The sequence below is a fragment of the Mustela nigripes genome, chromosome 4 (genome assembly GCF_022355385.1).
Source record: "Mustela nigripes isolate SB6536 chromosome 4, MUSNIG.SB6536, whole genome shotgun sequence".
Classification (NCBI taxonomy): domain Eukaryota; kingdom Metazoa; phylum Chordata; class Mammalia; order Carnivora; family Mustelidae; genus Mustela; species Mustela nigripes.
Window position 1 is genome coordinate 30,092,225 of NC_081560.1, and position 24,102 is coordinate 30,116,326.

General features: G+C 34.6%; 1 pseudogene; it reads left to right on the top strand.

The window, feature by feature from the left end:
- Positions 1 to 24,102, top strand: part of LOC132016271 (microtubule-associated protein RP/EB family member 1-like) — a 145,418-nt pseudogene that overhangs the window by 88,248 nt on the left and 33,068 nt on the right.

Here is a 24,102-nt window from a genome sequence, read left to right on the forward strand (position 1 = left end):
TTTTCCTAAATACAAAATATATCTTAATGTTTGTGCTTTTGTTTTGTATTCTAGAAGTATATGTTCGAACTACCTTTGTCTTGTTCTTTTCTTATTTCCATGTTAGCAGATTTAAATTTCACATTCTTATGTAGCTATGAGTTTTTTTTTTTAAGATTTTATTTATTTATTTATTTATTTGACAGAGAGAGAGAGAGAGAGAGATCACAAGTAGGCAAAGAGAGAGGCAGAGAGAGGGGGAAGCGGGCTACCCACTGAGCAGAGAGCCCAATGTGGGGTTCCATCCCAGGACCCTGGGATCATGACCTGAGCTGAAGGCAGAGGCTTTAACCCACTGAGCCACCCAGGCGCCCTGTAGCTATGAGTTTTGATGTTCTGTTTTGATTCTTTTTCTTATTCTATATAAACATTTAGAAAATACACTGAAATTTTTTCCAAAAGTTGGCAATGTCATTTCCTGGACTCATTACCTTTTGAACTTGCTTTCCTGAGAACATTTCTATTTGTTATCATTAGTAAAAATCAATTTCTTGAAGCTCATTCCTTTAACAAAGTAATTTCCTTTTCCCTACTCTGTTTATATTTAGGGGGTTCTCACTCAAAGTTGCCTCTCTCCACTCTTGAATAATGCCCTAGGTACCTTTCATTAATCCTATGTTATACATACAACTATATGAATATATACCCTATAGCTATCATTATTTGATTCACAGGGAATGGTACCAGTAGCCATTTTTAAAAAATTTCTTTGTTACTTATTATTCATCTAAAAAATCAGGACTGTCTAAAGATGTTGTCTTAATAGTAATGAAGCAATTTATTTGTTCTGTTTGAAGGCTTTTTTAAAAATCTGACTTCTTGCTATCTCGAGGGAGATTTAGTTATTTAAGCATAACACCCAATTCATAATTTTTAAAAGTACAATGCAGGTGTTTTCAAAGGGCTAACTTTTTAAAAATTTATCTTTTTTAAAATGGGATGTTACTTTTACTGTGTTTTATTCCTATCCCTTCTCAAGTTGCCTTTCATATTTTGCATTTTTTACATATTTACCATAAAATAACTGGTTTCTTGAACATTCCCTTTGACTCTGGGGTGGACAGTTTTTCTTTCTTTATTAAATATAGCTCCTAACAATATAGAAAATTAGCATCCTAACACAGAAAGTGACTTTTTGAAGCAGTGTTCTGCCTTAGCAAAACCCAAAAATATGTGGCATTGACTTAACAGCTGCATGGCAAAAAGTGAGAAAACTAATACTGGAGATTTTAAAAACAGTAATCCATGTTTGTAACAGCAAAAGATTTACTTAATCATCATCTGCAATAAGGAAGGGAAAAAAAAAAAAAACAAAAACCCACCATGTATTTGGTGGGTCAGCTGCTCTGGGGAAGAAGCTAGAATAGCACTTAGAATACAAAACCTTGTTAGGTTGCCTTGGATTCTGCAGGCTGGATTTAAAGCCCATGTCATAAGAGATAGGTTAATACATGAACAAACTGTCCAGTTGGCGGTCACAGATGAAGGGGTAAAGGTCCTTCGAGCTGAAGCCACTGATTCTAACTCTAAACAATGGTGTAGAAGAACCAAAATTTTGGTAAAATATCTCTACTGAACAGTGTGCAAGAACGAAAAAGAGAAGAGGGAGGGAGCGAGCATGAGAGAGTGCTCAAATCTGAGAACTGAACTGAGGCAGGGCACCTGGGAGCAAAGCAGCCAAACATAATGCAGGTTTGAGATGTATGATGGGGAAAACATAGCATGTAGTTAGTGATGAAGGCAATGCCTAGTAAATTTGTGAATGGCTCTTACTAGTAAAGAAACCATGATGTTGAACTAAAAACACCACTGGCTTTTGGAATCATTTAGACCCTTAGTCTTCCATAAGCAGTAGGCTTTAAAGGGAGTGCGTTACCAGGGATGGAGTGCCCCAAAATACTCATTCATATCCGCTATGGCCAAAGAGCATTCATGACAAACAACGCACAAGACAGTTCCTCCCAGAGAAAGGAGTCAGGGCTTAATAAACGTTGGTGTTCATTTTTATTGTTACAGTTCAATAAATGGCCTCTTGTCAGAAACTTGAGCTTTAATCACTGTCAAATTAAAAAAAATTCTTTTCAAATTAAAGAATTTGATTTGATTCACTTACATTTGAGAAGGTCATTTAAAAATGAATCAAAGGCCATACCTATTGTTACTTCTTTATCATTTGTATTCTAACAAAGGCTGTATTATCTATTATAAATTATATCCCTTTCCCTCTTTTATACTAACATGAACATGTTGAGAAATGCACTGAGGCACACACACATATGTATGCATGTATAATGCGCTCTCTCTCTATATATATAGATATATGTATAATTTGTATAATACAGGTTATAACATTTGTACAGCTACCTAATACAAATGTTGAGTTATAACCTGTATGTATACAAATACATATTGGTTTCCTTTGTATAAGTTCAATACCAGAATATTTTGTCTACTCCCCATAGGCAATGCTAAGAATGAAGAGAAAATTTTGTTTAAGAATAAATAAGACTTCCGGAAACAATATAGGTGACTACAGAGGGATGAGAAGGGGATTTCTCATGGAGGTGGAAATGCACAGTTATATACTGGTTAGATACTAGATACTCTGTTCTGTGTTAAGAAATTTTACTCACAATAACAAAATGAGAACATTACTGTCCACATTAAATGAGGAAATACGACAAAAATAAATTATTTTTCACTTTGCACAATTGATAAGTGATAGACTGGCGTTTAAATCCAATTATTTTACAAGCGAAAGAGGTACTGAATTGACTCAGTATAGCAATGAAATAAAAACGAAATCACCTTCAGGAAAATCAGTTACTCAAAACAGACACAGAAGTTATTTAGGGATCATTTTACAAGAAAGAGTTGAAGCAAGTTAGGGAGGCTGAAGGGACTCCATTTTAGAAAGTCTCCCTCTCTGCTGTTTTTCAACATGGCCCCATTTACTCATGTTTCATATTTTGCCTCTGAATAAGCCAAAGAAGCTATGTTCCCACCTCAAGGGGGGAAGCAAGATAGTGAATCATTCTCTGAGTTGTGTCCTACGCCCTAAACACCTAATAACACCCAACAAACAGATCCCAAACACATTCCAGGACATTCACTTCAAACCAGCCTGGGCTGACACTGGCATCAATACTCCTGCCTTTGATCATTTATGGAGTAACAACTATTGCTCACTTGACACTTGCCTTTTGTTGGACCCTACCCTGGATTCCTGGGGGAACATGTACCCTGGACCCTTTTCTCATATAACCCCCCAGCTCCAAGCAACAACAAGACTCATTCTCCTTTCCTTTCCAAGTCTTCCAGACATCCGTCTGCTACAGCTGTCACTTATACAATGCAATAACGTCTGTTTTCAGTTTCTCTGGCTCACATTTGATTTCTATCCTGCATGAAGCCAAGGACCCTCTTGGCTGGTCCTGTGGGACCCTCCCTTGGGTTCTCAGACTCACTTTGTCTGCATCAAAACTATTATTATAATCTCTTCTCCTTATTACCAACTTTTTTGAGCCCGAAAGTTAGATCAAAATGCTGCATGTTACAAATATATTCATTTTTGTAATGAATTTACCTTTTTATTCATCATAGAAAGGCTGATTCAGTATACAATATTTAATTTGTTTAGAAAATTACTGATGCACCTAGTTGATTGTAGTAGCTTTTAAAACCGGGTAATTACAAATCTAAAATCTGAACATTAGACAAGTTATTGAAGGAATCTTTTATAGATAATGACCGATTTTTGTGAATGATTTTGTAATTCATTAGTCTAAATTCTTTTAAACGTTGCCTGCTAAAACATTATCTCTAGGTAAATTATTCTTGTGTTCCTTTAATGACAATATTATATGCAATTCAAATACCAGCTAATTTAGCAGAAATTATTTTTTTAAATTGGCTCAACTGCTGATTGAAATGACAATTTTTCCCTTCAAGAATCTAAAGTGATATCCCAGACACATACATCAGGTGAAATAATACTTAAAAAAATTACTTATCTATATGAAGATTCTAAAATATAGGGCAGCAATAGAATACAAAGATATAAAAGGATAAACATTTAGTTGAATTATAAGTACAATCATTTTATTAATACTTTAAAATATTATTGTAGAGGGGCACCTGGGTGGCTCAGTGGGTTAAGCCTCTGCCTTCAGTGGGTTAAGGCTCAGGTCATGATCCCAGAGACCTGCATCAGGCTCTCTGCTCAGCAGGGATCCTGCTTTCCCCCTCTCTCTCTGCCTGCCTCTCTGCCTACTTGTGAACTCTGTCTGTAAAGGAAAAAAAAAAATCTTTAAAATATTATTGTAGAAAAGAAAAGAACAAAAATTTTTTGACAAACAATGTATTTCTGGCAGTGAACGTGAAAATATAAGTATCTGTGTCTGCCATGTCATATATGTATAATAATCTTGAAACCCAGTGAGTGACAGCGACAAACATTTGTTAATCACTCCTAGATCTTTGCATTTCTGGCTGCTTCTCTACTGAGCTATATACTGTGATTTGCTGAGATTTTATCTCTGCTAGACTTAGCTGTGACTGGCCACAGACTAAGTGTTAGAATTAAGTCTGCACCACATGTCTTCTCATTCTAGGACACAACTTGAAGGAGCACCTCTCCCCTGGGACATGGGGTTTCATCAAAGAGGAAGACAGCAAAAGGAGTAAACAGAAACATGCAATGCCTCTTATTGTTTCTGCTCAGAACTGGCATAAATCACCTCAGCTCAAGGAACTTCTGTGCACTCTTCAGGAATTCATTAGGAACATTTCTACCGCAAAGTTACTTCAGTTACAGTTTTATCAAATTTTGTTCCACTATTTTGCATGGGTTGAATATTTTCTGTCTACAATTACCTCCTCATAGCCAACCACCATGTATTTCTAACGCCAATGCCACACTGTTGAGGTTTGGTTACGGCAACATTCTACATCTGCTGTCACTCTCTTTAGCCGGTTTTGTTGTAATTACGCACAACATTCAACTGGCAAGTCTGATGCTTACAATGGCTTGATTTATGTCTTACTTCAGCATCTGAGAGTTTACTGTGATTCTTCAGAGCTCTATTGGGTTTATCTTTGCTGGACTTGGATGTAGGATGCAAGTTGGGTGAAATATATCTCCATGTGTCTCCTCGATTTAGGAACCAGAATGAAGGAGCATATCTTAAAATGAGATGTATTCTCAGAGTGATGAATGGAAACGCACAATGTCTCTAAATACCTCTGCTCAGTAATGCCAAACTCTCTTTTATTTGCATTCTACTTGTCCAAAATAAATAAATAAATAAATAAAACAAAGAAAGAAAGAAAGAAAAGAAAAACTACCTGGCTAAGGCAAAGGTCAATGGGAAAGTAGTTTTTTTCCACCACATTAAACTATGGCAAGAGAGAGAAAAAGAGGAAATACCGTGAATAAATAATACAATCTACACACTGGGTAAAGTAGATAAATACCTTTGTGTTTTTTATGCCCTTACTATTAGGCTACTTTATTTCAAAAAATAAATACTACAGAAAAATTATTTCATGAAGCTAGATGACACCATTATCAAGTGGACTACTTCTGGTTTTCTGTTTTGTAAAATTAATGCTACAGTCTTATATATAAATCAAATCATCAATTTTAAATATATAGTTTTCAATCCCTACACGATAGAACAATGCAAAGAAGCTTGATGTTTCTGAAACAAAAGGCTGAGACAATTATTATTAAATAATTATAATTACAGTGATGAATATTTAAAGTGCAAATGTTTCTAACAATGTTGTTGTATTTGGCTTATCAGTTTCTCCAACTGTATGTTAAGCTGTGTTGGAAGATAACATTACTGATATTTTCTGCTAAGGAGTAACAATAGAGGAGGGTTTGAGGATTATTTGATATGTTATTAATGTTCACATAAGCTCACTAAAAAAAAAAAAAATGAAGCTGACCTTGCCTACATGCTCAGCACCATGAATTTTATCACCAAGGAAGAATATGTGCAATGATTGCAATTACTGTATTTCAGCTTTGGCAAAAATCTAGCAGTGTTATGAATCAGAATGATTCTGTAATTATTTTGAAATGAATCTACGCTCAAGTAGTTAGACATGCCTACATGAGACATTTTGCTACTAAACATCTTTGAATGTGACAAGTTACTAATTGCTTTATATTAATATTTTATTAAAATATTTCATAAGCTAGATTTAATTTATACATTATAAACTAAAATCCTTGTTCCTAAGACTGGTCAACATTTATTAGGCAAACACAATGGGAATGCAGATTACACACATTGCCTTTTAAACTTATGCCAATCTCAAGAATTCTAAAATTACATGAAGTGTTTTTATACCTAGCAGTAACTAAGCCTTAACCACTTGCTTCAGGAATAGTGAGTGGTCCTCTAAAATGTGTCTTTCCTTCTGATAAAATGGTAATAGTGTATTTCCCTCCTTTGCAGTGAGGTATGTCTCTCTAAGTTATCAATGGATTATGAGCAAAAGTGGTGTTTTCCACTTCCATGTTTAGTCTACTATCTTGAGGACTTGTCCTTTCCATTGAGAGAACAGTTAGGGACCATCATGATTCAGCTTCGAGACAATGGAAATGCTTTATGGGATTGTGGCTGCACCATGATGTAGAAGATATCCAAGTTTCTGAATGTCCAGGCAGAACAGAAATGTCCTATAAGTGCTGACTATTAATTTAGAACTATTACATAAAAGTGAAATAAACTTGCCTGTTTTTTTAAACTGTAATTATGAGGCTTATATAAACACCAAGAAACTCATTATGGTCATTTGATTTAGCAACAAGGCATAGTAATTATAACGCTACCTTCTTACATAGCACATATGCAGACAGATGTTAAGATAGAACCCTCTCATCAAAAGCAGTCTCTTTTTCTCACTTTCTTCTTAATGGGTTAGCTAGTAATATGTTTTTGATAAAGAAAAAGATGGATCTCATTTTATATGATTTTGCTAACTCACACAAAATAAATATACCAAACACCAAAAATTACTATTGCTAAGTAAATAATGTATAAAAACACATCACTTTTGACATTTCTCATTTAAAGCTAATTATTGCAAAGTTCTTTTCTTTTCTTTCTAGTGAATGTTGAAAATTCACTAGAAAACAAATAATCAAAATGACATTTGGAAGGATTGTACATGAAGTTTAAAAATTCTAATCATTAATATACAAAAGATCTCATTCTTCTATATTTCAACTACTTATCTTGAAATGTAATTTTTTAAGATCCAGGGAAGATAATTGTTAAACATGAAATGAGATGATCTATACCTTACATAAGATGGGTTCTTTTCTACAGTTTAAACCTAGAAGGGTATTCAGGAGCAGCAGGGAGCTAGGCACTGACATAAAGCATAAGAATGAATATACACTTCTGGACAAAACATATTTGAAATCTGTTAGTACTTTATAAGCATTGACCAAACTATTTTGATGCATGATTTTAATGATTCCTGAATTTTTTTCCCCTACTTCAGACAAGTAACAAATAAAAACAGCTAATTTTTATGCATTTGCTCATTAACTTAACTTGATGAAATAATAAGCAATGTTCAGAAGAAATACCATCCTTGAAGACTTTTTAAGTGTCCACAGTCTGGGCTCTCCAAAGTGGAGTCCTGAGAAGCACAGGGAAAGCAGTGGGGAAAGTGGGACAGAGAAAAGTCAAGGATGAAGGCATTAACAAAGAAGCTGGTCTGAAGAACAACTAGGGTTCTGTCCTGCCTGGGGGTCGGGCCTTCCGAGGAGCACTGGAACAAACTCCAGGGTTGCCTTACCTGAGGGCAGGCAAACTCTAGCACTTTCCTGCTAACCCCCATCATGCACCAATGGAGGTGGAGCAGTGAAACATTGCTCTCAAAGGTGACAGCACCACACTACAGAATTGCATCTGATGGGGGGAGTAAGCTCCCTGAATGGTGGAGAAAAGCTTGCAGGCAGAGAAGGGAAACAGATGCAGGGCCTCTGGTTAAGAAGCAGGAGCTTAAGAAGCTAGTTGGAAATCGTCTATAGCGACAGGTGACCTCATATGGCCCAAGGCAAGTGTGCTGGTTCACCGATAGCATCTGCCACTCTCTACTTTAAAACTATTACATTGTATCTGTTTATTCATCCAATATTCATGGAACACCTTTCATTGGGAAAAAGTTCTAACTGCTAGGAAACACTAGTCAACAAAACAGAACAGTTATTCTTATGGGAACTGTATTCCAGTGGGGAAGACATACATTTAAAAAAAAAAAAAAAGCACATGAACATATAGTGGAGTGGTATAGATAGAATGGTTAAGATTTCAATAGTAAAACTATCTATATCCTCTTTCCCCACTCCCCAAGCACAGGAGAATGACAACCAGCAGGTTTGAGTTCATGTTAAATAAACACTTTACTCTATAGCTACCTGAAAAGAGTGAAACAGACTGCCTCTTGAATTTAGGATAATGTTGAACAATCCAGAGATTATATGATATGAACATATTACCTATATAATATTGATAATTATATATATAATTATAAGTAACATATAAATATATAATTTTATATATAATACATGTAATATATTATATATATTGTATGTTTGATTAAATGATAAACTCATTTCTGACTTTGAAAGAAATAATAATTTAACTTTCAAATTCGTTTACATTCTTAACTTGATTTAACCTGGAAAAATTCTCACCATGTTTTAGAGCTAAAGAATAACATTTGAAATATTTCATGTTACCATAAAATACATTTTGATTCAAGTTGGATATACCTTTTCTTGTAGAAAATCTCCTTAACCATGTCTACGGCACATGCATTAATCATTAGATTTCCAGCCTGCAGCGTAGCACCTGACATGTAGTATGTGCTATATTATCTGCCCAAACTATATGTGCATGGACTTATTTTAAGCATTAATTTAAATATTTGAAATCATTATTATATAAGCATTTTAATTTCTATATTTGTTATCAAGCCATCTCTGTATGCATTTTTTTCCACATCTATTTAAATTTTGAAAGTAAGTTAGCTGCAGGGTTTAAAGAGGAAAATAATATCCTAAGTTTAATTGAGAATGCTCTGCAATAGAAACTATTTAAGTGAAGTTTCAATATAGTGTTATTTTCTATTGAAATTCATGGCTGATAGTGGAAAGCATGCCCAAAACATATAGTTCCTAAAATATCCTATATAAAGTGTTTTTGTATACAAATACCAGGAAATTTAGATGATTAAATTTATGAGATGCATGAATAATAAGTTAAAGAAGTTGCTGTCTTCTTTTGATTATTTTTCTCTGAACCTGAAAAAAAATAATAAAAAATCATAAGCCTCCAAATAAATAGTAGAGATCCTTGCCTCCAGGAATAGTTTTAATAAAACAATAGTACTAAATAAATAAAGTCTCTGTTGTTTCTTCTTTGAAAAATATGATACAGATTGCTTATATAAAAATATATATATATACACACACACATATATATGTATATATACTTTTTTTTTTTTTAACATAGAGAGAGAGAGAGAGCATGGGAGGGGTGGGGGAGGAAGGGACAGAGGCAGAGAGAGAATATTAAGCAGGCTCCTTGTCCAGGACAAAGCCTGAGTTAGGGCGAGATCTCACAATGCTGAGATGATCTGAGCCAAAACCAAAAAAATCAGACACTTAACTGACTGAGCCACCCAGGTGTCCCCAAGTAACCATTTTAAACAGTGATAAAGCATACAGTGTTATAACGTTAATAAAGCTTCAGACATTACAGGAAATTACTATATATACTACATGTATACGCACATATACACATGTACACACATATATACACAGTCACACACACGAAGCAGAGGCTTTAGTTAAATTCTATGGTAATTAATAAAGTTGGTGTAAAGGCATTATAATGTGATACTTTCAGATGAATTTTTAAAACTTACATATATATTATAACTGATTCCAGAAACGGACAAAACTACTACAAAATCACGGTCATGTAAATGTGATAATTACTTTCCATGAATCATTTCTATTAAATATAGAACTCTACAATAGTATTTGCCAAGCCACATCTTTTAGATTTGCTTAAAATTTTGATGTGTATGTTCTAAAAAGCTATCTACATATATATGCCATACCATTCAATATAATAGAGAAATATAAAATGAGTTATAAATATAAATGTAAATATAAATATAAATGTGTTTTTTAATCTATATTGACAAGGTGTTCCTTGTGTTCAGTTGAGGATGACTTTGGATGTCCAGTATAGATTGGTGTAGATTTGTTTTTGATGAGTTGGAAGTCTGAGGATAGCCTTTCTTACGATGGCATTCTCATTCTAGATTTCTGAAATAGATGCCTGTAAGTAAGACACATTTCTTTTTTTTTTTTTTTAAGATTTTATTTATTTATTTGACAGACAGAGACCACAAGAAAGCAGAGAGGCAGGCAGAGAGAAAGGAGGAAGCAGGCTCCCTGCTGAGCAGAGAGCCCGATGCCAATGCCAGGTGTGATCCCAGGACCCTGGAATCATGACCTGAGCCGAAGGCAGAGGCTTTAACCCACTGGACCACCCAGGTGTCCCAGTAAGACACACCACTACACAAATGGGTAGTGTTAAGCTATAGGACAATGGCAGCATGGTGTTGAACAAGCATTATGACACTGTGCATTATAGGGGAAAAAAAAACTAATTCTAAATATAATTGTGATGTTCACTGGATATATTTTAATACTTACTCACTTGTCTTTGACATATCCTCAAACAAGTCTGCAATCATATCTTAAGAAAGTGTGAAAAGACTGTATGTTCATTCCTAAATACCTAATTATTTTAATAATTTTATTTTACTTGGATCATATGTATAAAGGTGATATAAATTGGTACATTTAATGTAACAATAAAGTCAATACATGTGATGCATTCATTATATCCTAACCTGGTCAAATGTTTAGATTCAATTATATTATCTTTCATATAAACTGGTTTTAATACATACATAATACCTACCTAGCACTGTGTCAAATACTGAAAAGGCCATGGGACAAAGAAACAAAAGAAACAACTCTTCCCTTCTAGGAGTTAATGACAGCTTAAAATATTTTACCTGGGGGTAGCCATGATGGCAATAAAGCTTATTTTGTATTGATGGATATTTGGTAGGATACAATTTATTTGGGTCTGAGATGAAGAAAGTAACTAGGAGGAGTGCTTCCTTTCTCCACCCCTTTTTTCATTTTCTTTGTATTTTTCATCATCCCCACCCCAAACTTGCTTTCAGCTTTCCCCTTCTGGTCTCCTCCCTTGACCACCTCCCTTCCTCCTTCTTTCCTTTGCATAATCGTATTCTATCATAGTCAGGAAAATAAATTTAAAAACCTTGCTATTTTTCTCCCATATCATGGCCTATCACTCTCAATTTCATTAGCTCTGAAGGCTTTGCTATCTCTCCCATCAGTGTATTAAGGACAAAGCAGATGATGGGCTTGGAGAGGTTGGGCCTCAGTTCATCATCCACTGGTGATTTATTTCTCATGTGTAATTCTAAAGTAACACTTGGTTAACCCACCGCTGAGTATATGGCACTTGTGCCATATTGTTTCCTAGAGAGAGAATACCTTCTTCACCTCTTACCATGTAACACTTTAAAACCTTTTGAAGCTCAGGCTAGCTGCCTCAAATTCACTCTGTTAACACAGATGACATAGAGAAAGAGGAAGAAAGAGAAGGGGCAGGGGGAGAGAACTGCTTGCATGCACACAGATACTGTATTAAAATGTGAATTCCTGTCTGCCAAGTGCTGAATTGAGCTGAATACACAGATGGAACTGAAGTGAAGGACATTAAATATTCCATAAATTGGTATTAAGCACTGAATGCATATTATGTCCTGAGGTGTATAAAAGAATGCCAAAAATTCTTTAATTCTCTTTTCAGTGGGAGCTAGACTATATTCTTATTTCCTTTGAATCTGGGCTTGCTCAGAACTACTTTGATCTATAAAGGTCTGTGCTCATGCTCTAAAGCGTGTAACAACTTTAATTTTTACCTCTTGAAACCTGAGTTACCATGAAAGATGTCCAAATATCCACCTCCACGGCTGGGGTGACCATTTGGAGAGGCCCTACAACTATGTGGAAGAAGCTGAGCTCTGCCTTCAGTCTTTCATTTCCAATGTGCCAGACAGATCAGCAAAACACTAACACGAGGGTGTTGCTACTACACGAAACACAAAAATTTCCCTGAGGCTGTGTCCATATTTATACCTCACAAAACAGTGAGGCATATTAAAGGGGTTGTTGTTTAAAGCGTTCAGTAGTCCACTGATTATCCATAGATTAAAAAGATCATGCCCTGTGAATATGAGGGAAATCTAGTCTCCTAACTGCTTATATGACTATTGCATATCTTTCAATAACATTTCATGTCTATATATATTGGTTGTGACTTGGACTGGGCTGAGTTGAGGAAAGACAAGGGGACAGCACTGAATCGTTTCTTCCACCAAAAACCTTGATCTATTCCCTTTCCTTCTTCCTTTGTGATTCTAGAAAGAGGAACAGGCCCAGGAAAAAGAGTATACACATACAGATAGGACAACCTTAGAGGAATGAGTCAAAAGCCAGCTGAGTTGTTGTCAATGGCCTTTAACACTGAACTAAAGGTAGGGCTCAAAGCTGTGTTTTAGTGAATGCAGCTGTGTTTTAGTGAATGCATCACTGCTTATAACTCTCCAAAGAAATTACTAGAGAAGTCATGCTCCATCCAGGCAGCTCTCCATAAGTCTGAAAAATTTTTCTGTGTTTCAGCAGCTCCCAGCTTTGCAAGACAGTTTCAAACTATGTTTCAGTTTTCCTTTGAAGTTTTATAAAATTAATTAATTATTATTATTATTATTATTTTTGCCTAGTCTGCTGCTTATAAAGGACTTCTTTCTTTTGAAAAAGATAGCTTTTGAAAAAGATCATTGCATGAAAGTCAATTATTCTCAAAAGAGTAAGAGGGAAAAAACAATAATAGGAATGGAGAAGTTGGGTGAGACACAGTTTTGTGACCTACTTAAAACAGGTCAAAACATTTGAGATTTCTTGATGTCAACTGTTCAAAATGAGTTTAATAACATGTAGTCTTCTAATCCACATACATATAGAATCCTGTTCTGTGGTTGTGCTGCACTAGGAAAACATTACCAAAATAAGACACAGTCTTGTGGATATTCACATCATTATCTGTCGGCTTCTGTGGGTTTACTACTGACACATAACTATAGAGGATTTCTCCCCTGAAAAGTCTGATTAACAGTATTTCAAAAATATCTTCTCTATTGTGACCAAATAATTTGAAAAAAATATGGAAAGCTTAGTTGGCGTATTTTGTGATCATAAAAAATACAAAGTAAAAATCAGAATTTCAGATGTTACCAGACATTCCATTGCCCCGTTTTTACAAAATATTTCAAAATATCTGAGAAACCAAAATTTCATCCTTTACAAGGAAAGGTCAACAATCAATCTATTGTCAAAATCTTAGATGGTTTTCTACTACCTATGGGTTTGATGAAATATACAGAAAAAATGAAATTTTACTACAATGTGAAATAATGACCTCTAGCAAGGGCTATTGACTTCCAATTGAAATACTCATGAGAACACAGAAAAAGATACAATGTTATAGAACTACTAAAAATTGGGAGCACCTGGATGGCTCAGTCCAGTTTGCATCTGGGTCTGCTAAGAATGGGATTGAGCCCTGTAAGGCTTCTCGATGGCTGATGGCCATGGAGTCTGTTTAAGATTCTCTCTTTGCCCCTCCCACCTGCTTGTGTGTGTGTGTGTGTGTGTGCGCGCACTCTCTCTCTTTCTCTCTCAAAACAAACCACTAAAAACTGAACCACTGGTCAAGAATTTTTCAAGTTCCAAAGAAACGGTCACGAATCATAACAGAGATAGGACCCTAACACAAAAAAATGAAAAATGTTGAGAAGACAAGGGCAGATTTTCATTCAATCACAGAGAAAACAAATCTCCCCAAACTAGAAATGAGAAATATCTACTCTTTTTTCTAGCCAAAACATACATCCATACACCTTACAGGAGAAGTCTCCGGTTTGTTTGTTTTGTTTTGTTTTTTCCCAAGAATGTGAACCACCTTGGATGCTTTAATTCTCATTCATTTCCATTTCAGGGCTGAGTTGACATCCAGTGACTGATAAGAGCCTAGCATATGAAGTCCATTACAGGGAGGACAGGGATGGAAAATGCTGGAATGTTGGTGTGTGAGGGGTTACAGTGGCTCATGCACTGTTTCTGAAAAGGAAGGAACTGTAACTTGCTTCAAATATTCCAGTAATAAATTCCTGTCATTAAAAAAAAGAAAGGCTTTTAATTTTAATAAGAATGTTAGTTAGGGATACATTTTACAATCCAGATTCATTTCTGACTCAAAGAATTCGAAAACAGCAGAAATAATTTACCCATTCTCTTTATGTCAAAACCTAAGCCAAGTTAGAGATCTCCCCAATTAACAACTGGGAAACAAAGAACAACTGAATTCCTTAATAAAACCAGTGGAAAAAAGTCAACATAAAAAGTAAAATAGTAATGAAGATAAATATTAAAAATATAATTGAATACTCTCAAAAATTAAAGAAAATATTGACCATACAAAATAGATAAAAGATGAGATGATAACAATTAATTCAAATGAAAAAGGTAAGTGATAGAAACAAAGCATGGGGAGATAGGGAGGAAGAGAGGGAAGAACTCACCAGGATATAAAAATATTATAAGACAAATTTAAGTTCGTAAAACTTGATCTACTTTTGAATGAAAACAATATAAATTTTAATCAGTGATGCAGATGAGAACTGTAGGAATGTCCATCATAATCCAGAGAATAAAGGCAAATATTTGGAGTGGGAGAACATTAAATACACACTATTGATAATGCAACAACAAATAACAGATATAAAGGATAGAGAATAAAATACAACTAAAGAATAACATGTATCCTTGAAAATAAAAGAAAAATTGACTGAAATAATATAAACATGGATACAAGAGTAAGAGAAATAGCAAAAATAATTCTTAAGAGAGCACAAATATAATAAGTATTCAATAACCATCTGGCTTTTGTAAAAGCTTTGATTTTTATCAATAGAATCAAATGGAAAGTAGAATCTGATGTATACATGTTTAAGTATTCCTAATAAAAATTCCAATAGTGATTTAAATTTGAAAGAACGAGGAAGGATAAATGAGTAAGGCTATCTAAGAACATATTTTTAATATATATATACACACACACATATATACATGTATATAAAACAATGAGTACATTTTATACCAAATTATTAATAATATAAAAAATAAGATCAGATCTGGGTGAAGGAAATAATAAAGGGAGTAGCTTAATAAAAGTCACAATTTTTCACTTAATTCTCACTAGGCACTATCCTTTGTGTTTTACACAAGTGAACTTATTTCATATGCATAATTATTTCATGCATGTACTTGCATTAGTTGTCTGATCTACTGTCGGAAGCAAGAATTCCTGTCTCCTCAAAGGTTGTAGAATCAGACTAGACATGAGATAGATTAACAGGAGAAAGTTGAATTTAATAGGTGTACATATAAGTAATCCACACAGACATGGAAATTCCAAAGATAGTCAGGCAAAATGAGGTATATATGTCATTTTGCATTAAGGAGAAGGGTGTAGAGATCTGAGATTTCAGAGGAAAGGAAAGCATTTCACAGGGTGATAAGAAGAGCAGATGTTTGGTGATTAGATATTTGCCCTACCATACAGATGGGTTACCCAAATAAAATTTATCTCTGTTAATAATGCTTATTCTGGGAAAGACCCCCAATTTAGATTCTTCTGTGTGGTAAAGGAAGGAACAAAAGTTTCTCTTAAGCCCAAAGGGTCTCAAGTGCCTTCAGCTCAAAATAGTCCACATGACAAAGTAGCACATTCTGTGGGAAGGTGGGGTGGGATAGGGTGTTTCCTGAACCCCCTCACTGCCATGACAAATTACCTCAAATTTAGGGCCTTAAGACAACAAACTTACTATACAGAGTTTCTACAGGTTACATGTTCAACAAAATTTTTGCCAGTCTAAAATCAAGGTGTCTTAGGGCTGTGTTTCTTAATGGTGTCTCTGGGGAAGAATCCACCTCCAAGTTCATTAAAATGTTGACTGAATTAACTTCTGTGGTTGTAGGACTGAGGTCCCTATTTCTTTGCTGGCTCTCAGCCAACTACCATTTTCAACTTTTAGTGGCTGCCCACATTCCTTGACATGTATTCAGAACCAGCAACTGTGGGATGAGTCCTTCTAATACCTGGAATCTCTCTCCTGCTTTCTACTCTAGCCAAATATCTCTGGCTTCCTTCTCCTTCCTTCCTCTTATGTATTTAAGGGGTCATGCAATTATATTGAGCCCACCTGGGCAATTCAGGATAATCTTTCCATCTTAATGTTCATTGATAATTAACCTTAACTCCATTTGCAAAGTCCCACGACAGTGGTACCTAGGTTAGCATTTGATGGAATAACCAGGAGGTAAGAATCTTGGGGGAACTTCATTATAATTCTTCCTACCATAGTACTATTTTCATCTCAGTTTTACAGAGGAGTAAACTAGGTGCTAAGTCATTAAATATCCACCAAGGACATAGAGTCAAAGGCAGAGAAGCTGGATATTGAACCAAGTATTCTATCTTCAAAGTCTATGATATCTATCATTATATCATAAAGAATTATGCCAAGGAACAAATCCTAGCACAACCCTATGTTATTGATGATTCTAATGACATCACAAATGAGAACAATTATAGAGCCCTGAGACACAGCATTTACTAACATTAATTCCAGAGGCATTAAATATTTAAATATAAAAAGATAACATTTCAAAAGTATTAGAAAAAAGTGTCAGTGAATTTCTGTGTCATTTTGAAATGAAAAATGAATAAATAACTAAAAAACCCATATAGAATACAAACATCATTATCATTGACTATATTAAATTTGTATTAAATCTCCAAATCTGTAACAAAGGGAGAAAAATTCCTTTATAAAATCCAATCCCCAGGTAAAAGTTCTTAATAAAAATAAAAGACGTAAAGGTATTATCTTTTTCAGTAGAATCCTCTTAAAAATCTTGTATCAGATTTCATACTTAAAGGTGAGGAGAGACCAGTTGCATTCTTTTTAAAGTCAGGCAGAAGAAAAGAATGCCTTTCATCACTGCATATATTGAACATTGTAAAAAAGGTTCTAGTGAGCACAGAAAGTAAAAACAACAACAAAAAAAGAACAAAAGAAAAAAGAGAAAGATTAATCAGAAAGACACAAAACTCTTATAATTCACTGGCAAAATAACTGCTTACATACAAAAACTAACAGACTTCACAAAAAAATTATTGTAATAATAAAGAGAGTTCCACAAGCTTTCCAGAATAAAACAAAAATTAATTTACAAAAATTGATTGTATTCTTAAACACCAGCATAAGCAATCAGAAAAAGTTATAGATGAAAAAGGGATTTTCCTGTTGTTTCTAAATTTTGGCTAAGGCACAAGACAGAGGAGGGCAATGGGCAAAGATGGCTTTAACCTTCCCCTCAGCTCATCTAAATTTCAGATAGGCTTTTCCCTCCCTTCAGATAGACCCTGAACTCCCTTTGCTTAAAACATTTACTTTTGGGGGTGCCTGGGTGGCTCAGATGGTTAAGCTTCTGCCTTCAGCTCAGGTCATGATCCCAGGACCCTGGCATGGATCCCCAGGCTCCCTGCTCAGGCCTGCTTCTCCCTCTCCTTCTGCCATCTCCTCAGCTTGTGCTCTCTGACTCTCTCTTTATCAAATAAATAAATAAAACCTTAAAGAAAATAAAAGAACACTTAATTTAGGAAATGTGTAATTGTAAATTACATGTAAATCTTTTTAAAAAGCCTCTTGCTGGTTTTACAACCAAAAATGTCTTTCCTGAGGACCTGAGAGCCATACTTTGAAAAGTACTCATCAAGGAAGACAGAAGACCTATCAGGAACCAATTCGGTGGGAGCCTTGCTCTGTGTTGTAAACTACTTCCTGTTTGGAGATAAGAATAGGTCATTTTTCCTGTGGGGAAAGACAATTAGCAAACGCAGGTGGCCTAAGACTCCCCCAAGACTCTCCAACCCTTTATTTCAAGCAGGGCTGAGCTCAGACTGAGCTCTGGACTCTCTGTCCTACTGCAACGGTGTAGAATAAATCCTCCGTGCCTGTTCATTTTGATCACTGCAGTCTTTGCTTTGACACCACAATTACACTGGAGAAGAAAGGGGAACCCAGAAGTTGTACAGAGGTTGGTAAAAGAATGTGGGAGGAAGAGATGGGGACAGAATCCTCTAGCCCAGGTCTCCTAGGCATAAGTCAGTCCTACACTAGGGGGAGGGAAAAATCTATGAACTTGAAGGAAGACTTACATTTTAAATTGGGTTCTACAATGGAGCCATCATGTTAATACCTCAACATGAGTTATAATCACTGAGATAAAATTTGTTTCTGTAGCTGAAAGTGTTCTGAAAGTGATGGCTTCTATCTTAGCAGTCATTCACGGCAGGGAAGGAAGATCAAACAACTTACTTAAAAGCACCTGTTAGATAAAAATATAGATACTTCTTGATGTACACTACACTTCCAAGTTTAGTACATTTAATCAGATATTTAAATTTCTTTTTAAAAAGTACACCACTTACAGTATTAGCACTGAAACTAAGCATAAAGACTTAAAATATGTATAGGGCTTTACTGGGAAAAAACATAATATACTAAAATGCATTTTTAGAAGACAGAGCATTGGTATGTTAATTATTCCCAAATACATCTTTTATTTTTATTTATTTATTTATTTATGTAGGGGAGGTAGGGGCAGAAGGAAAGGGAGAGAGAGACTCTCTCTCTCTCCTGGTGTGGAGCCCAACACCAGGCTCCATCTCATGACCTTGAGGTCATGAGCTGAGATGAAATGAAGAGATGGACACTCAATTGACTAAGGCACCCAGGCACCCACATTAAAATTCAAATTAGACTAGCACTGTTTTTCCTTTTATAATGTTTTAAATTTTTACTTCAAAATAATGTAATCCACATAGATTAAGATCAATTATGTATAAAAAGTAAAATTTATAGAATAAAATACAGGCACTTGTTTTAATCACTTCAAGTAAGAGAATATTCTTTTTTTTTTTTTTTAAAGTAAGCTCTAGGACCAAAGCGGACTTTGAACTCATGACCCCGAGATCAAGAGTCAAGAGTCACATGCTCTACCTACTGAGCCAGCCAGGCACACGAAGGGAAGACTTTTTTAATGAAAGATATAAAAACTACAAAGTCTGTCTGAAAAGATTGGTGAAAAATATATAAAAAACCAGAACATTTAGTTAAGAAGAAATATGAATAAGGTGGAAGCAAGGATATGTTTTATGTATCAGGAAAATGACAGCGAACAAGACAGATCTAATCTATGCATCAGGGAACTTCAACATTGATGGCAAATGGATTCAAGCCCATCTTAACTCCAAGCGCATGCTGTTTTACTACACAAAAGTGAACATTTTGGGGTAAATCTAATTTGTGTGTTTTTTTTTTCCTTATAGGTCTCTATTTGCCCTCTAATAAAGTAACTGATCAAAATCTCCATTTGCAAAAGAAACTCAAACTTCAATACTTTGTAAATAATTCAATTAAAATCTAAATTATCTGGATGAACTATTTATTTCTCTTCTATATATCAGTTTGCTGATGGCCACCTGTTTCACTGTACTTAGAAAGCTGCCAAACAAATATACCCTTTCCACTTGGTGATAGGAAACAATTTCCAGGCCATCACCTTCTACATTATGTTTCATCTTGGCATTAATTTTAATGAAATAATAATGTATTTGGCTCCAGAATATCATCCACCATCCAAGGATCTCCAAGTATGTAACAAACATTAATTAAGTAGCACAATAGCTCTGTAAGAGAAAACATCATTATCACAATCCTGAAATTGAATAGATTGTTGAACAGGGAAAATAATGACAGGGAACCCATTTTGAACTAATCAGAAGGGGACAGGTTGCCAACTTGAATCCTCTCAGTTCATTACCTTACTCAAAGAAATAGAAAAAATGTTGGGGATGAGTAGGGCTGAGCTCAGAAGACAAGGAAACCCAATCATGACACTCAGATAAAATATCTTCCTCCTTCGCTTAATTTAGTATATAAAATCTGTCATAATACATTTAAAAAGATATTTGGTTGACAGTTTAAGAAACCTAAAAGCATTATATTTAAAATCACATAAAAGCTCTTAAATCAAACCTAGTTTTTAAAAGAAAGACATTTGTAACTGAGGAAACTAGTTGATGCCAGGCATATACAAATCACTTAGTAAGAACAGACAAACAGAAAACAGAAACCAAAAAAGAAAAAAACAAACAAACAAAAAATGTGGTTGCTGAAAATGACTCAAAATTCCCATTCTGATATTAATTAGGAGATAACTGCTTACAAAATACAATATATCTTTAAATCTAATATAAAGTACAGAGTTAACATTGTCCTCAAGGGAAGTCACTTATCTGTAAATGAAAAACATGAAATTTAGGTTTTGGGGTTTTTTTTTAATAAAAATTTTCTATCATATGTGAGACTTTCAATTGCTGGGTAAAGAAATCAGTAGGATCATTTTCCATTTGGAATGGTAACATTTGATTCTTCTGCATCCCAAGGCCAAAAATAGTCATTATCTTAAAAGAAAGGGTCAATAAGAACTTCATAATATGTTATCCACACCCAACACATTTATTTATAAGAAATGTATCTCACTCATTCTCTTTATCACGTGGCTTTGTTGTATTTAACTTTAATAACTGCTGGACTTTGGACCTTCCACTATAAAAGAATTTCACACATTTTGCTGATTCGGAATTGGCAGTTCCTCTCCAAGGTAAAGCTGTGAACATCAGAGTGAAGGGCCTTGTGTTTTGCTCAGGTAATATATTACATTTGCATTCCCTGTAGCTCTTATAATTTGTAGAGGTGGTTAGTGTTTGTATGAAAGACGATCTTAAAATTACTTCTATCCTTTTATGCACAAGGATCTGAAAAATGCTAAATGAAGATGAGACTGGTCATTAAGCTATGGAATATGCGGAGGATGTTCTAATGCATTTCTGCATTTGGATTATGTCATCCAAAAAGAGTTTCTCAGTTATTTTGATTGCTTTTTCAAAAAATACTTGGCAGCTGCATGTTCTGTTAATATATGAGTTCTTAATTTCAATGGCCAGTAAGGCAAAAATACCTAGAGTTAAATTAGGAAAAACAAAGTGAAATTCTAGGATTATTCTTTGATAAATTCTCTGATATTTCAGGTTGATATGAACCAAGTTTTCATTTTAATTTCAAGTTTAAAAGTTATAAGTTCCTGATATTAAGGAGTGAATTGTTGATGGTCTTCTGATATTTACTATATTCTTAGGCAATTTAGGCTATAAAAAGCAAATAAAAGGCTCTTCGTATTCAAAAAATATGTATGTATATATATGAGTTCTTGGGAATAGGCATGTTTGCTTACTTATAATGTAGTAAAGTTAAGATCAGTCCTATTAAATTCTTATTAAATAAATACTAATTAGAGCAGCAATGTCCACAATAGCCAAACCATGGAAAGAACCTAGATGTCCATCAACAGATGAATGGATCAAGAAGATGTGGTATATATACACAATGGAATATTATGCAGCCATCAAAAGAAATGAAATCTTGCCATTTGCGACAACATGGATGGAACTAGAGCGTATCATGCTTAGTGAAATAAGTCAAGCAGAGAAAGATAACTATCATATGATATCCCTGATATGAGGAAGTGGTGATGCAACATGGGGGCTTAAGTGGGTAGGAGAAGAATCAATGAAACAAGATGGGAATGGGAGGGAGACAAACCATAAGTGACACTTAATCTCACAAAACAAACTGAGGGTTGCTGGGGGGAGGGGGGTTGGGAGAAGGGGGGTGGGATTATGGACATTGGGGAGGGTATGTGCTTTGGTGAGTGCTGTGAAGTGTGTAAACCTGGTGATTCACAGACCTTTACCCATGGGGACTAAAAATATATGTTTATAAAAAATAAAAAATTTAAAAAAAATAAATAAATACTAATTAAGTAGTTTATTGGGAATTCTAAATGCTTAATAGGAGTTAATCTCCTGAAAGGAGAAGTATTAATGCCTTAAGTGTTGCATTTAAAAATAGAAAGATAAATTGACTTTTGCTTAAAAGTTCAATTACTTAAAACATATCACAAAAACTACTTTTTAACATCTCTTACCTGAAACTTTATCTTGACTCTATTTATTCTTATTTTGTCATCCTTAATTTAGCTAAAATATTGCACATATAGATCTATTATTTTAAGAGACTATTACTTCGGAATTAGGAATTTTGATGAAAGAGTACTAGTAGAAAGGAATTAATATTTTCTTGTTTAAAATATTAATCATAATATATAAAACAAGCTTCTATTAGGCATGTGGCAAATCTTTTTATGTGTTTGCTCATTTAGTCCTTACAGAATCCTGTGAGATAGGCATTATACTAAAGTTAACATGATTATATCTATTTATTTGAGGAATAGGCACAAAGTAAAAATGTAATACATCCAGAGCTACAACAAGTAAGTGACAGGTCTGTATTTTGAGCACAATACTGGATTGTGTCTTGCTAAGTAAGTAGGATCCGTGTGGATTTCTGTCACCTGTCAGAAAGATTAGGGAACATGGCTAGTTCTAGTTTCCTGAAACTTATAGATTTGAAGGAGTGAAATAGGACTTTGGTTTTCAATATTAGATAAGAAAATCTTGGTCTAGACTTTTTTTTAAAGATTTTATTTATTTATTTTAAAAAGAGAGTGAGTGAGTGAGAAAGAGCTCAAGCCAGGGAAAGAGGCAGAGGGAGTAGCCGACTTCCCGCTGAGCAAAGAGCTCCATGTGGACTCCCAAGATCCTGGGATCATGACTTGAACCAAAGGCAGAAGCTTAACCAATTGAGCCACTCAGGGGCCCCTGTAGGTCTAGATTTTAAGACACAAGTGATAGTGTCTATATCTGAAAAGACCTGATAAATGTTGGGGAAAAAATTATAACTTTGATAGTTTTTCTTAGTAATTATATTTTCCAATGTTATTTATATACTATGAATCCAAGTATCTGTCTCTGTTCCTAGGTTCCTGGGAAGGAACATTTTTTTCCAGATTTAAAGTATAAAATCTCTTCTGCCTCTTATAGATGATCATTTATTTCTTTGATAAGCAGACCTGGATTGATTGCTGTGATTATGTGCAGTGGAATAACTGTAACTGGTAATTTCAACAAAAAATTATAGTCAGAATGACATTCTCTACAATGTGAATTAAAAGGCTCTAGGCTACTGATGCTAAATTTAAAGTATATTGCAACTGACTTTCAGGTTAGAGTTATCATTCAATAGTCAAATTCTATGCAATACTAACAAATCTTACAGGAAAACTCTAGAGCATTTATACTAGTATTAAGAGCTTCCACAGCAGTACAAACTTAAATTATAAACTAAGACAATACTGTGGCAATTAGCGCAAATTACACAACATGCCTGAGCGTCTGCACATTGAGCAGAACTACTCTGCCCTGACTGGTGTCCAAAACTAGCTCATTTTGGTAGCAACAAAATCTTTTAATAATTGCACATATCCTGTCACACATAACATTCTCCTGGTTAGCACTAAAGGTGGCTTTCTTGTTTGCTGCCTAATTTTCACCCTTGTTTTTCTTTCTTTTTGAAAAAAAAAATGTTTTGCTAATAGTGTCTACAAGTTTCATTCAAGAAGAGCAGATCAGTATTAGGAAAAAACTAAATTGCGCAAAGCAAAATGTTGCTTGGCAATATAGTTTTCTTAATTGACATACTATTATTGAATATAATTAGTATTTTTCAACATTGCTTCATTTGTAAGAATGTAATTATGATAAA